At 32.4% G+C, this 12,920-nt stretch overlaps 1 protein-coding gene across 7 annotated transcripts in view; it reads left to right on the forward strand.

Moving 5' to 3' along the window:
• LOC149418044 (lachesin-like) overlaps positions 1–12,920 on the forward strand; it is a 214,266-nt gene that overhangs the window by 84,574 nt on the left and 116,772 nt on the right. The gene's annotated exons all lie outside the window — the stretch shown is intronic.

Genomic DNA, 12,920 nt, shown 5'->3' on the forward strand with positions numbered 1-12,920 from the left:
TTTCCAATAGGTAGAGATAACACTTCAGGGCAGTTTGACACTTCGAGGTAGTTTAGAAATGTAGGTAAAAAAGCACTAAAACAGCCACTTCACGCGATGACAATTCACTGGTTTGACGCGCGGTCTAAAATTTAGAAGAATTGTGCACTTTAAACTCAGTTCACTATTGGTTTGTTTGGTGATTTTTAATAAAATTATGTAGACATAAAAATACGTCACACTGGATGAATGGGTAGGTAGAATGTGTTGATGATTCCTACCCACCCTTCATATCTTTTACGTTCCCAGAACTTTCTCTCCTCCTCTCTCCTTTCCCTAAAAAGACACTTCACACAGCATCCTCAAAGATGACATGAATCCATGAGGATCTAATGTGTGGAGCTAATGTTTAAAAAGTTATGTCATTACAAAGTATCATTATTGACCAGTTGAATGGATTCTATTCGACTAGTTCTATTCAACAGAATGAATAGAACTTTCGCAGAACATGAAAATGAGCTTTTAAATTTGATAAATTGTTCATGTTCTCTGAAACAACCTATTCATTTAATTTTGAAAATGACGCATAAATTCAAATTGAATGATCTAGTTTTCATCATACTGAAGTTACGGAAAAAAATAATCACAACCGAAATTAGTAATTTTTATAACAAGCTTGAAAAATTTCCGAGAGTCTGAAATCTTAACAGATGGAAAATAACAAACACTTCCGATTTTGAAAATGATAGGACTTTAATTCAAAAAAAATCCCAGCTCTAGATCTCATTGAACCGAAGTCACAGAAAGAAGAAATATTGTCAGTTAGAAAGTATTGATTTATTAAAATATTTACTGGATTCTGATGAGGAAATGTTAGAATTCGGATAGTTTTGATCGTTTGAAAGCCAATTTAATCAGTAGTTCAACCAGAAAATGATATTCCCCGTGGCTAAAGTATTAAACGATGATCTCCCTGAATAATATTCACCCGAGTGGGATTGACCGTACTGTTAACCGAGAAAACCAAGGCACGTATGACGTCAAATTTCATCAGATTTACCTGTCAGTTTGCGATCGTTTTGGCAGGCATGGAAAATTGCAAATTTAGAAAATTATTTTAACTTTGAAATCAACTTTTGAGAAAAAAATAAAATTACTGGTATTGAAGTTAGAAGGTTGAAAATGTTTGTAATTCCTTATTATGTACCTACAATTCTTTTGTATCTGACAAAGATTTTTTATTCTTTCATTAATATAAATTTTTGCATAAGAAAAATATTTTATGCTCGATGTCATAGTCGACTTATGACTTTTGGATTAGTAGCAACAAGTTTTTCAGACATATTTTAAGTCAATGATTAACATCATTTTGTCCTATTTTTGTTACCCTGATGACTTTTTACAACAACGAAAAATTAATAAATACCAATCATTTGTATGTGGATGTTTATCAAATAAAAGTCATGTTGGCCATTTTCTGACTTAAGACTCCTTTTCCTCCCGTGTTAATTATTCACATTTACAATAAATTGGATCCGGTGAGAGCTCGATCGATCAACATCAGCAAAAAAATTAGCTTGACGGAGATATTAAGATGTTATTTTAGGCATTTTTATGTCTTTTTATGGTTGTAAATTGATTTTGTAACTAAATTACAATGTACAGGATTTTCCAACAAGAGGTGTCATTTTGGTATTTAATCATAAAAGATCAGTGGTTTCGTTGCTTGTGTGGCACGTAGCGCAATCTTGTTCAAAGTAAACGTTGTTCAGATTAATACCATCTAATTCCGGCCATAAAAAATCATTAATCATCTCTCAATAGCGCAATCTATTCACCGTAACTGTTGCTCCAGCCTCATTTTCGAAAAAGTAAGGTCCAATGACTCCTCCAGACCATAAAAAGCACTAAACAGTCACACGTTCAGGATGGAAAGGCTTTTCAACAATAATTCTTGGGTTTTCCGAGCCCCAAATGCGACAATTTTGCATGTTGACGAAGCCACCAAGGTGGAAATGGGGCTCATCACTCGAGATGATTTGCATTTCATTCACTCTAGTGAATTTTAATAATTTAAATGCGTTGTTGAAGCGTGTATTGTTCCATTTTTATTAATGGCGTAGTTTTTACTTGTCAAATGTCAAAAAATTACTGCTTCAAAAGTAACATCTACCGAAATAGCGGGCTGTTCAAAATAACACCTCTTATTGGAAAACCCTGTATTTTTAGAATAAGTTGAAACACGAGTAATTATTTAAGTTTTTTTTGCTGTTCATTGGAGTGTTAAATTCGTAGATTGAAAAGTGGTGATGTTGGACCACCGTTTTATAATTTATATAAAACCACATAATATACATCCCAAAATGCAACACTATCTCAAAACAAAGCACATTCTTTCACCGCGCTTTATATATTTTTAACACTTCATACAGTGAATTCTACTTATTTAATCAGCACCTTATACTTTCAAACCTAAAATCGATAAATAAGATTCACACAATATGCATTCCTACTTACCATAGACCTACTTAGCAAGACCCGTCGGCATTAAACATTTTCATTTCAATTTGGGAGGTAGGTAGGTAAACAATTCATCAAATTTCAAAGTTCATTTCCAAGTCCTATGTAGGTTCTATTCAAGTACTTGCATCCCGGGACCCATTTATTGGAAAACCAACATCCCTGCTATAGGTCACCCTTAGTGTTTCGCTACGTTTGGTGACTTAGCAGGGATGCCCATGTTCATGGGGGTGAAGTTTGTCCATGTCTTGACGGCGGATGCGTTTGTCCACTTACTGTGTAGAGACTAGTTGAGGGAGACCTTTCGACGTCTCTAGCCGGACTCTTTTTCAGAATTTTCTCTCCTCCTCTCTCCTTCCCTTAAATGACCCTCCACAAAGCATCCTCAAAGATGACATAGGCAAAGAGGATTTTTTTTCCTCAGGGCCTACTGCTTTAGCTTATGAAAAAAAATAGTATTAAGTAAAAAAAATAGAAGTTGTATTTACTAAGTCATTGTTTAATTTATATTTAAAATAGATAAATATAGATTTTTCATTCCCACAATCTTACACCAAAATGCTTAATGTATGATCTACACCGATTTAAAAGAAAACGAATGATGAATATACTCGTATTTCGAATATAAGGCTCCAAACAGGCCAATGAAATTAATAATCTGAAAAAGATGGAATGTCAAAATTTAATTTTTTTTATAAATTTTACCAGAAGAAATAATAAAAATAAGCTTGCTTAGGACACACGGATATGCCCACAAAATACTTCTATCGGTTAATCGCTTTGGTGGTTCCCATAGTCACCAGCTGATTGGCGTTTAACCTATTTTTCTTTCGACGTAGTCAACCCATTCACGTTTAATCTTAGCAGTGCTTTCGGCCGCAATCCGAACATCCGATTTATCTCTCAGCCATTTGTTGGTCACAGGTAACTCAGACTTTCACCAACAATCCGTCTTTGCATGACTCTCTGGGGATTCAAATCCTTTACGTTGAGTTTTCTCTGAATAATTGCGTCCTGCTAGTAGTTCCTTTGAAGCATCTCACTCTTTCTCGTGAACGATGCATACAACTGAAAGAGAAGTTAAAACGGAGCTCCCAGCGATAGAATCAAATCCAGATTTATGTAAACAAATTATAATTATACGATAACACGAATATATTATTCGTGTTTTGTTTATTCTTTTTTATTTTGTTCAGTTTTTTTTATTGTTGTTCATACTTTGTTTACGCTTTATTTGTACTTTGTTTATACTTTCTTTAAACTTTATTTATACTTGGTTTACAATTTCATTATTGATTATACAGGGTGTTCCAATAAGAGTTGTTATTTTGATATTCAATCGTAAAAGATCTATGGTTTTGTTGTTTGTGTGGCACGTAGCGCCGTTTTGTTGAAAGTAAACGTTGTTCAGATTAATACTATCCAATTCCGACCATGAAAAATCATTAATCATCTCTCGATAGCGATCCATTCACCGCAACTGTTGCTCCAGCGTAATTTTCGAAAAAGTAAGGTAAAATGACTCCGCCGGACCATAAACAGCACCAAACAGTCACACGTTGAGGATAAAAAGGCTTTTCAATAATAATTATTGGGTTTTCCGAGCCCCATATGCGACAATTTTACTTGTTAACGAAGCCACCGAGGTGGAAATGGGCCTCATCACTCGAGATGATTTGTATTTGATTCATTCAAGTGAATTTTAATAATTTAAATGCGTTGTTGAAGCGTGTATTGTTCCATTTTTTTTAATGGTGTAGTTTTTACTTGTCAAATGTCAAAAAATAACAGCTTCAAAAGTAACATCTACCGAAATAGTGGGCTATTCAAAATAACACCTCTTATTGGAAAACCCTGTAGATCCCAAAGACCGTAATGGACTGGAATGTGGAATGATTGTCTGTGTTTCTTCCCTCTTACAACTCGATCCTTATCCTCAATACCCAGATTATTGGAAAACCCTACTAAGTTTATATTTTGTTTAAACTTAGTTTTTATAGCGGGTTTATACATTGATTAAATCTAAATATAAAAAGTGAGGAAAACCTAAAATATTTCAGACAGAAAATTATTAATAAAGAACAAAAAAGGCAATAATACTAATAATACAACATATATACCCTATACACAATACACACATCGTTATATGCAACCGCACCTCGTAATATTTGGCAATTTTTTTTTAACTGCCGCATTTATTATTGTTTTTTTTTTCATCTCAGTTTTAATTTAATTTAATTTCATATTGTCTTATTTTTGAATATTTTTAACAGTGACGGTCATATATATATATATATAATGGAGTTATGACTGTTAGTTCGATCATCTCCAAAAAAGTTCCCACAAAAAAACTCAACACATAAACACGCTACAAGGTTCACAGAAAACCTATTAATCCCTAAAGCAAACAAAACTATTTTTCAAAAAGGACCACACTACATGGCCATTAAAAAATAATATAACAACCTTCCACGTAGCATCAAACAAATAACCGACACACTTAAATTTAAATCAACACAAAAAAATTCTTTTAAACAAATGTCACTACACTTTAAATGAATACCTTACATGAATTAAATACCTCTGTTTTTTATTTTTTTTATTTATTTGTTAACATGTAATTGTTGGGTTATGTAATATAATGTGTATTTGTTGGGTTAGCTGGAAGAAATATGATGTAACCTATAAGCTATACCCTTTGTACTCTTTTTGTGCTATAAATATTTTTTTGAATTCGAATTTATAAAATGGAAACCTCAGAACCCATTGAGACTTACATTATCAAATAATGTTTAAAAAATAGTAAAGTTCTTTTATTTAATAAAAAAATAAACATCGCGAAGCTACCATGGAAATTATTTTTACTGTCTTATGTTATTAGCACTTCGCTATATTAATTCGCACATGATTTGAAATAATAATTAAACACTCTTTTAGGTGTGTATGCGTAGGTACACCACTGTGAAAGAGGATTTCTATAATTTCAAGCGGAAACACTCGGCTGTGCTTTCTCCCCTGAGGTTGATGACGTATTTCCGGTGATTACCTCCACCTGGCGGCAGATCAGATAACTAGCGCCGCCGGTCAATATTAAACAATTCATCTGAATTTCTTTCATTAGTCCCTAGAACAATAATCGAATTTCACGGGAAAATGTATCGATAAAGTGTTAATTTAGTACCGGTTCCCATACATTGAAACATTCGTACACAGAGAAAACTTACTGATATAAAATACTGTTAATTTATTAAAAATCTGGTCAAATTATTCTTTTTTCTATTAAAAACCGGGTTTACAGGCCTTTACCTAATGAATTGACAAAGTTCCTAATAAAGTATCGGTTATATCTGTTTGTTTTATGAGGACGGCAGAACACGTGTTCATACAAATAATGATATTGATATTGACATACTGATATTGTCGCATTACGGCATCATATTTACTAGGAAAAGAACACGTGTTCTCGATATATTCTGAATGACAAATATAAAAAAAAGCGTGCTATCACATTTTTAACATGATCATTTTTCTCAGTGTACGCAACAAGGTTTAAAAATGTCAGAAATATTAAAATAAAATAAAAAAAGGTAGGTATTTCTTAAAATAAAATGAAAGAGCATTATTTTTTTATAAATCGTTTTGGAACAAAAAAAAAACAAAAAATGATCTGATATTAATTTATACACAATGTTTGATCAGTTTAAATTTCAATAAATATGAATAACTCTTTTCTGGGAAATCTGACAGGAAATAATATTGATAGAAGAGTGGTTACATTCACGAGGGTGAATCATTAATAAGTTTTTGCGAGAGCAAGGAAAACACTCAACATTGCAGTTCTAGTACCAACCTTAATGTTTGGCAGTGAGGAATGTAACTGGCAGAAGAAAGATATGAAGTTATGCAGTAGTAGAGAGATCCCTGAAGCACAAGGCTGGAAATAGTGCCACGCGTACTTCGGTTGCGTACGTCGATCGCGTACGTCATTCATTGGTTGAATGAAGAGCTGTAGTGCCACGCCATTCGCAACGCATTGCGCACGAGGAGAGCTCTACGTCGGTCGTCCGTCGACCGACTGTACGCGAGGTACTATTTCGGGCCTAAGTGTAGTAAAACCCTATATAAGAGAATAAAGAAAAATATATGTGAATATAATCAAGATTAAGCAGACAGTTTGTTTAGAAGAAAAGGTTGCCATAATGGTTTGAGCTCGTGGAACGGATGGACAAAAAAGGGAGTCAAAATATTATATTATCATATTTGATGCGCAAGTAGACAGACACAGGAATCTGAAACCTTCACCGAATATGTAGCACGATCAAGTAGATCAAATACTTTTCTCAATATGCGTCCATATACGGATTAGTAGAAGAGTCCGTAAACATGTGGATAAAGGACTGATTGATTAGAAAGACAGAGGTCTGTGACGTTTCATTATCTCAATTGATTTAATATGTGGAATTGCTCATCGATGTGTTTCAAGTGTAATTTTTTTAATTTTTTATTTTATATTATAGAAACAAACAGTACATGATTTACAGAGATGAAACAATATACAGGAGGAAGATATTTCATGTTGGCTACCAATGATATGTTTTCTTGTAATATCTACTAAGTGGTATGTTTATTCCTTAATTACCAGGTGACGTGTGTAGATTATAGGTGTGTGTGTGTGTGACTTGTGTAATCTATGTATGTTTGTTTGTGTATGTGTGTGTGTCTGTAAGTATGAGCATTGAATAGTTTAAATTATTGACATGATACCACGTTTGAATTTGGGCAGTGAATCCGAAAAAATGTCAATTTAAGAGTTAAGACAAATATTATTTAGAGTATGAAGAGCTCGATTAATTGGCGAATTAGATGCTGCATTTGTTTTATAATTAATCGTGTGGAATAGCACTGTATGTCGTGTACGTTTCAAAGGTATGTTAATGTTAATAAGAGACAGAAGTTCGGTACAGTCAATGTCATTGTTTAAATTTCTGTGTATAAATATTAAATCAGCTACTACTCGTCTTTGCTGCAAAGTTTCAAATGTACACTCAAAGTTGTTGATTGTTGAATTTGTATGTAATATATTTTATAAATTTGTTTTGGATACGTTCTATACTATCTACGTAAAGTTTATACTGTTTTATTGTGTGTTTATATTGATTGTATTGTGGTAATATATCCTTACCACATATAATGTTAAGTTATTTATCAAAAGTAAATTACTGAGAGGTCTATTGAAAGTTTAGATCCCAATTAACATATTTTCGCACCCACCTGAAACCGAACTCACAAAAAACCGAATTAAATAAAACTATGGTAACTACGCTAAGGGAACCGTGGTCATTGAAAAATATCTTTCTTTTTAAAATGCGATCAATTTATGAATCAAGAATTCTGTTGTCCTTTAATGCTTCAATACTTGCATTCCAAATTCTTATAATTTCTATACTCTTAGTTCTGACCTTGCCGTATAAACAATTTCAACCAGTTCTAACTCTATAATATTTCAAATAACGATTTTGCTTTATTTGTTCGCGTCCTATCTGGTTAATCAATAATCATCCTTATCCTACATTAGCACGGCTCCATCGCAACATAGTTTATTGACATAAATACAGGGAGCTAGTTCCAAGTCTCCACAGTGCCGGGCCAGATGCCATAAATCACGCAGTTAATGTTGAAACTGTTGAATGCCGTAGCTAATTAATTTAACTTGTTGATGGAGTTTGGTCGATATGACTGCGCAACTTTAGGCGGCCCGTTATTTGCAAAAACTTTGGTAATTGGCAACTCGTCACTTTATAAGGCGTTTATTGCAATAACTCAATGAAAGTCTACTAAGACATTGTTAAAATTATTTATTTATTTTTAGGATATCGATAAATAATTTATATTTCATCACTTTTTAAATTTGTAGTATAGCCAAAATAAAACCAATTATGGATTAATGAGACAACATAATAACATTTTTGGATTGCTGTTTTATTATTTAATTGAAAAGTATCTTCAATTTCAGTGCCGGCAACCCGGGCGTTTATTTATTATTAGTTATGTACATACATGATTTTTCTCCTTACCCTCCTCACTAGACAAAGTCTGTTCTGAGGCTGGTAACTAACAATTTCTAATTACATAAAAACAAATAAGTGGTAAAGAAAAAAAAAAAAAAAAAATATCTATATTATAGTAAAAATAATAATAATAAAATAAGAGGAAAATCAGAATTTAAAAACAGAGTACAAAAAAGAAAATATATAATTTTAGATATTAAGAATATTACTTATCTCTCTTCTTTCTTTGACATTCAACCAGTTTAAAAATCTTTTGAATACCCAATTCAAATTATTAGATGCGACGTAGGTCTTTGTTTGGGCTACAAACTTATTGAATATATGTGGTGCCAAGTAAGATTCATGTTTTTTTGCAAAATTCGATTTGATATATGGTACTTGTAGTTGATTGTGTGTGTTTGCTCTTGTGTTTTGCGAGTGAGTTATGAAGTGTGGTGATATTTTTATGCAGTTTTTGTAGATGATCTTCTTTATGAATAGTTCATTTATGTCTAATAGGTTATTGTTGATCATTAGCTGTTCTGTCGGATGTAGATAAGGCTTTCTAAACATAATTCTGATTATTGTTTTATGATTAATTTTAAGTGAATCTAACGAACAATATGAAGTCCGGTTCCAAGTGTTTGAGGTTTTTGTTAATATTTTTCAAGAGTCAATTTATTTTGAAGTTGAAGATGTTTGCTTTTATCTAGAAAATACCACATTAACAAATAATAATATTTAAAACAACAAGCCCTTAAAAAGATTTTTTTTTCACAATACCTCTATTTTTTTTAAAGCTCTTCATTGAACTCTTTTTTAAATTCGTGTCGTTATTTAAAAATAATTTATTTTTAAATTGTATGAAGTTGTCTTATCCAAAATCGGTTTTATTAAACTCATTGGGAAAAATGTATTTGATATAAATATTATTTTGAAATTCATTATCACTTAAATGAAAAAGTTTTTTTTAAAGATTTTCACGGCCAAAAGTATTTTTGTTATTTGTTTTTGGGGTGTTATGCCGTGTTACGCTAACTTCTTCTTTAGCCAACGTTTCGGACAGCATTGCAGTGTCCATCATCAGGGCAGATGTGTTATTTGAGGTTGTGTTAAAATGTGAGCTTATGTAAGAGGTTGTGATGAAAGGCTTTAAATCACAGTGAAAAAAAAAACAGATAAACCATAGCTGCAAAAAAATATGCAAATTATTTATGAAAACGGACATGCTAACGACATCTGGCGGAGAAAGAATTGATCCAGCTTGCTTGCAGTAGACACCTGTAATAGTTGGAATTAAATCAAGGTTCCGGGACGAAAGCAGAGAGGTCGTAAAATCGTCTAGCACGAGAAAGAAACCCCCTTTTCTAGGCCTAAAAATAAATATTGAATTTTGTCAACCAATAGATCTGAACAAAGAACTATAAAATTTTGAGTAACCAATCAGTGAACGGAGGGGCGTGTGTCTACGAAAGACAAAGGAATGAACTATGGACCCGACATTAAAATAGATAATTAACGACGTCTCGATTCTCACAGAAATTAGAGGTGAACGCACTTTAGGGTAAGCATCGACTTTCAAGGTGACAAACTCCTGGGAATGTTTACAATAACTGAGAAATTTAGGAGGTAGCGAACCAATGGTAATCGAGTGCTTTGAAGTTTTCATGTTGGAAAAACACACACACGAAAATGCAATGAAAAAAATTATAAACGTGATAGTATAAAAAAGGACGGGAAAAGCGAAGGAAAGTTACTGGCGGAATTTTCAACTGTAGTGCAATTATTTATGATAGAAGTAGGGTGTCGAGTTCGAAAAAATCGTACTAAAGAGAGGTGAGAGTTTTGGAAACAATGGAAATTAATCGTTATCAATTTAAGATGAAACGGACATATTGGTAAATCAATTTTGAATGAAAATCTCGCAAAAAAAATAGACATTTTAGAAAAGTGCGGCGACCGAATGGAAGGATAATACAGAGATTTTGAACTGCTACAAAGGTCCTAGGGACATGAAAATTGAGTATCAGAAGAAGACAGTAAAACTAAACATATAGCGATAGATTAGATTCAGAAAAAGTAGACATTTTACATAATTATTAGGTTAGATAGATATTAGAGCTACACAAGATTACAGAGGGATCGAAACAAGATAAAAGGTTGACGGTCTCATGTGTATTTTGGAATATAAACAATCGAAATCCGAACATGATTTTTATTTACGTTAAGGTAGTAAACGATTGGAGAGACGATTAATTTTAACGTGGACCTTATGGAATGTTTATTTCAAGCGAAAGAGATTAAAACTAATGGCTCTAAAATTAAACTAAATTTACGGCCGTAGTACATAAAATCTGAGACGTAAACATATGTCCAGACGTATAATTTATGTGAAATCTTGTAAGTGAGGGATGGAGAATGGGCGGAGATTGGGTCAGACAATAAAAGTGACAGATATCCCAGAGTCAAATTAGGTATATCTCCCATAGAAGTGTGGAAAATTATATATTAATTAATAATAGATGAAGTATGAAATTTTCCTGGAGACCACACACATCGGGAAAAGTGGAGAAAAGATAAAAGAAAGGGTAAAGAACGGAGATAAAGAATAATCCAAGTGGAGAAAAGTGATACAATTCAAATTTATCCGTGAAATAAATAAATACGACTTGGAAAATAATTAATTATAGAGTTATGAGAAATAACATAAGAATAAAGAAAACATTGTGCAAGAAAACGTCGCGGATAAAAGAAAATCCAAAAAGATAAGGAAAAACTCAAATCTGCGACATAAAGATAGAAAGTACGGGTGGAAATGGAAAAGCTCATATAAGTGACAGTAAAATTAAGTAGAATTTAAACAAATCGAAATTCAAAAATGCGTAGTAAAGATTTCGACATGGATTTAAACAATTTTCGCACGAGATGCATGAAATTGAGATCTATATATATGTTATCGAGGACGGACCTATCGCGAATTGAGAAAAAAAAGGAACGCAAAATCATGAGATTTTAACTACATTTTGTATGAACAGAGGACAAAGGGAGCTTGGGCGATTAACGCAGACTTACCCGATTCGGACCCTATCGATTTAGAGTCATGAGATAAAAATTAACCACCGCCCAGAGCCGGAAAACAGAAGATCGTATGTAGGAACAAGTGAAATTAGGGGGAGATGTGTTCGGATTTGCGAGTTGTTAAAAGACAGAATTGATTATCAAAGAAAATTCATATACGTCTTTTGGAACCTGAGAAGGGTATAAAATGGCGGTGCAGACCAGTTTTCGGGGAGTCAGTCGAGAGTTTGAAAACGGAGTTTACGTCGCAGTACTACGTCTATTGGTAAAATTCTAGTGAAATAATCTAAGTGTTAAATTTTGAAAAAGTCTAAGTTTAAATTCTGAACAAGTCCCTGGACTTAGGAAGTTTTGTGAAAAGTTAGAAATTTTAAATTCAGTTTAAATTCCTTTGAAAATCCCATCAGTGAAGTTTTGTTGAGTCAGTTTAATTTGGGTAAACAGTGAAAATAAATATAATTTAAACTCAGTGCTTAAAAAGTGTTTAGTGAAGTGCAAAAAAGTGATTACTGAATTAAAAGTTAAATCAAAATTTAAAAATAATTATTCCATTCAAGTGAAATTAAAATTCGATTGAGAGTTTTGTCGTTCATCTAGAGTGGATGTGCTCGTGAATTGAAATTTAAAAATAGATTATAATTTAACATCAATTTGGTTAAAAAAATAATAATAATAGTAATAAATATTTACGTCTTAGTTTAAAATAAACACAATCTAGACAGTTCGAAAAGAAATAACAACAAATGCTCAAACCTTTGTTCTAAAAGTAATAGTTCGGAAAAGAAACTAATTTATTAAGAATCGAGATAATTAAAAGTCTGCGCAATTCGGAAAAAATTTTCTTATAAAAAATAAATAAAAAGAAATTTAGAATCAAAAAAATTGATCAATTAAAATCCATCGTGCGTATAGCGACAGTGTTAAAAGTGTTTGTCGTTTTAACCGGAATTCTAAACATCAATCTACCATTTCGAAAAAAGTATTTGAAACAGCTATCATTCAAAAGCCTAAACTAGAAAGGTGTTATTAAATCAACGGGTTTTCTGGATTAGGATTTCGTTCGGAAGAAAAATTAAATATCAGCTAATTTATATGATTCAAGCGAGAATAAAATATTATATAGGAATAAATAGTCGAAAAGATTTATTTTGAAATTAGTTGAAAAATACAATTAATTAGGTAGGATTTCTTCATCAAGGTTGTTGTGTACACCCAACCGGAAATACCTTGATTGGAGTAAGTTTTCCTTTTATAAATAATTTTCAGGTCCCAGGAGACACAGAAGGGCTGTGAAAT

Source organism: Hesperophylax consimilis, chromosome 14 (assembly GCF_061612785.1).
Source record: "Hesperophylax consimilis isolate HC1 chromosome 14, BYU_Hcon_1.0, whole genome shotgun sequence".
NCBI classification, from domain to species: domain Eukaryota; kingdom Metazoa; phylum Arthropoda; class Insecta; order Trichoptera; family Limnephilidae; genus Hesperophylax; species Hesperophylax consimilis.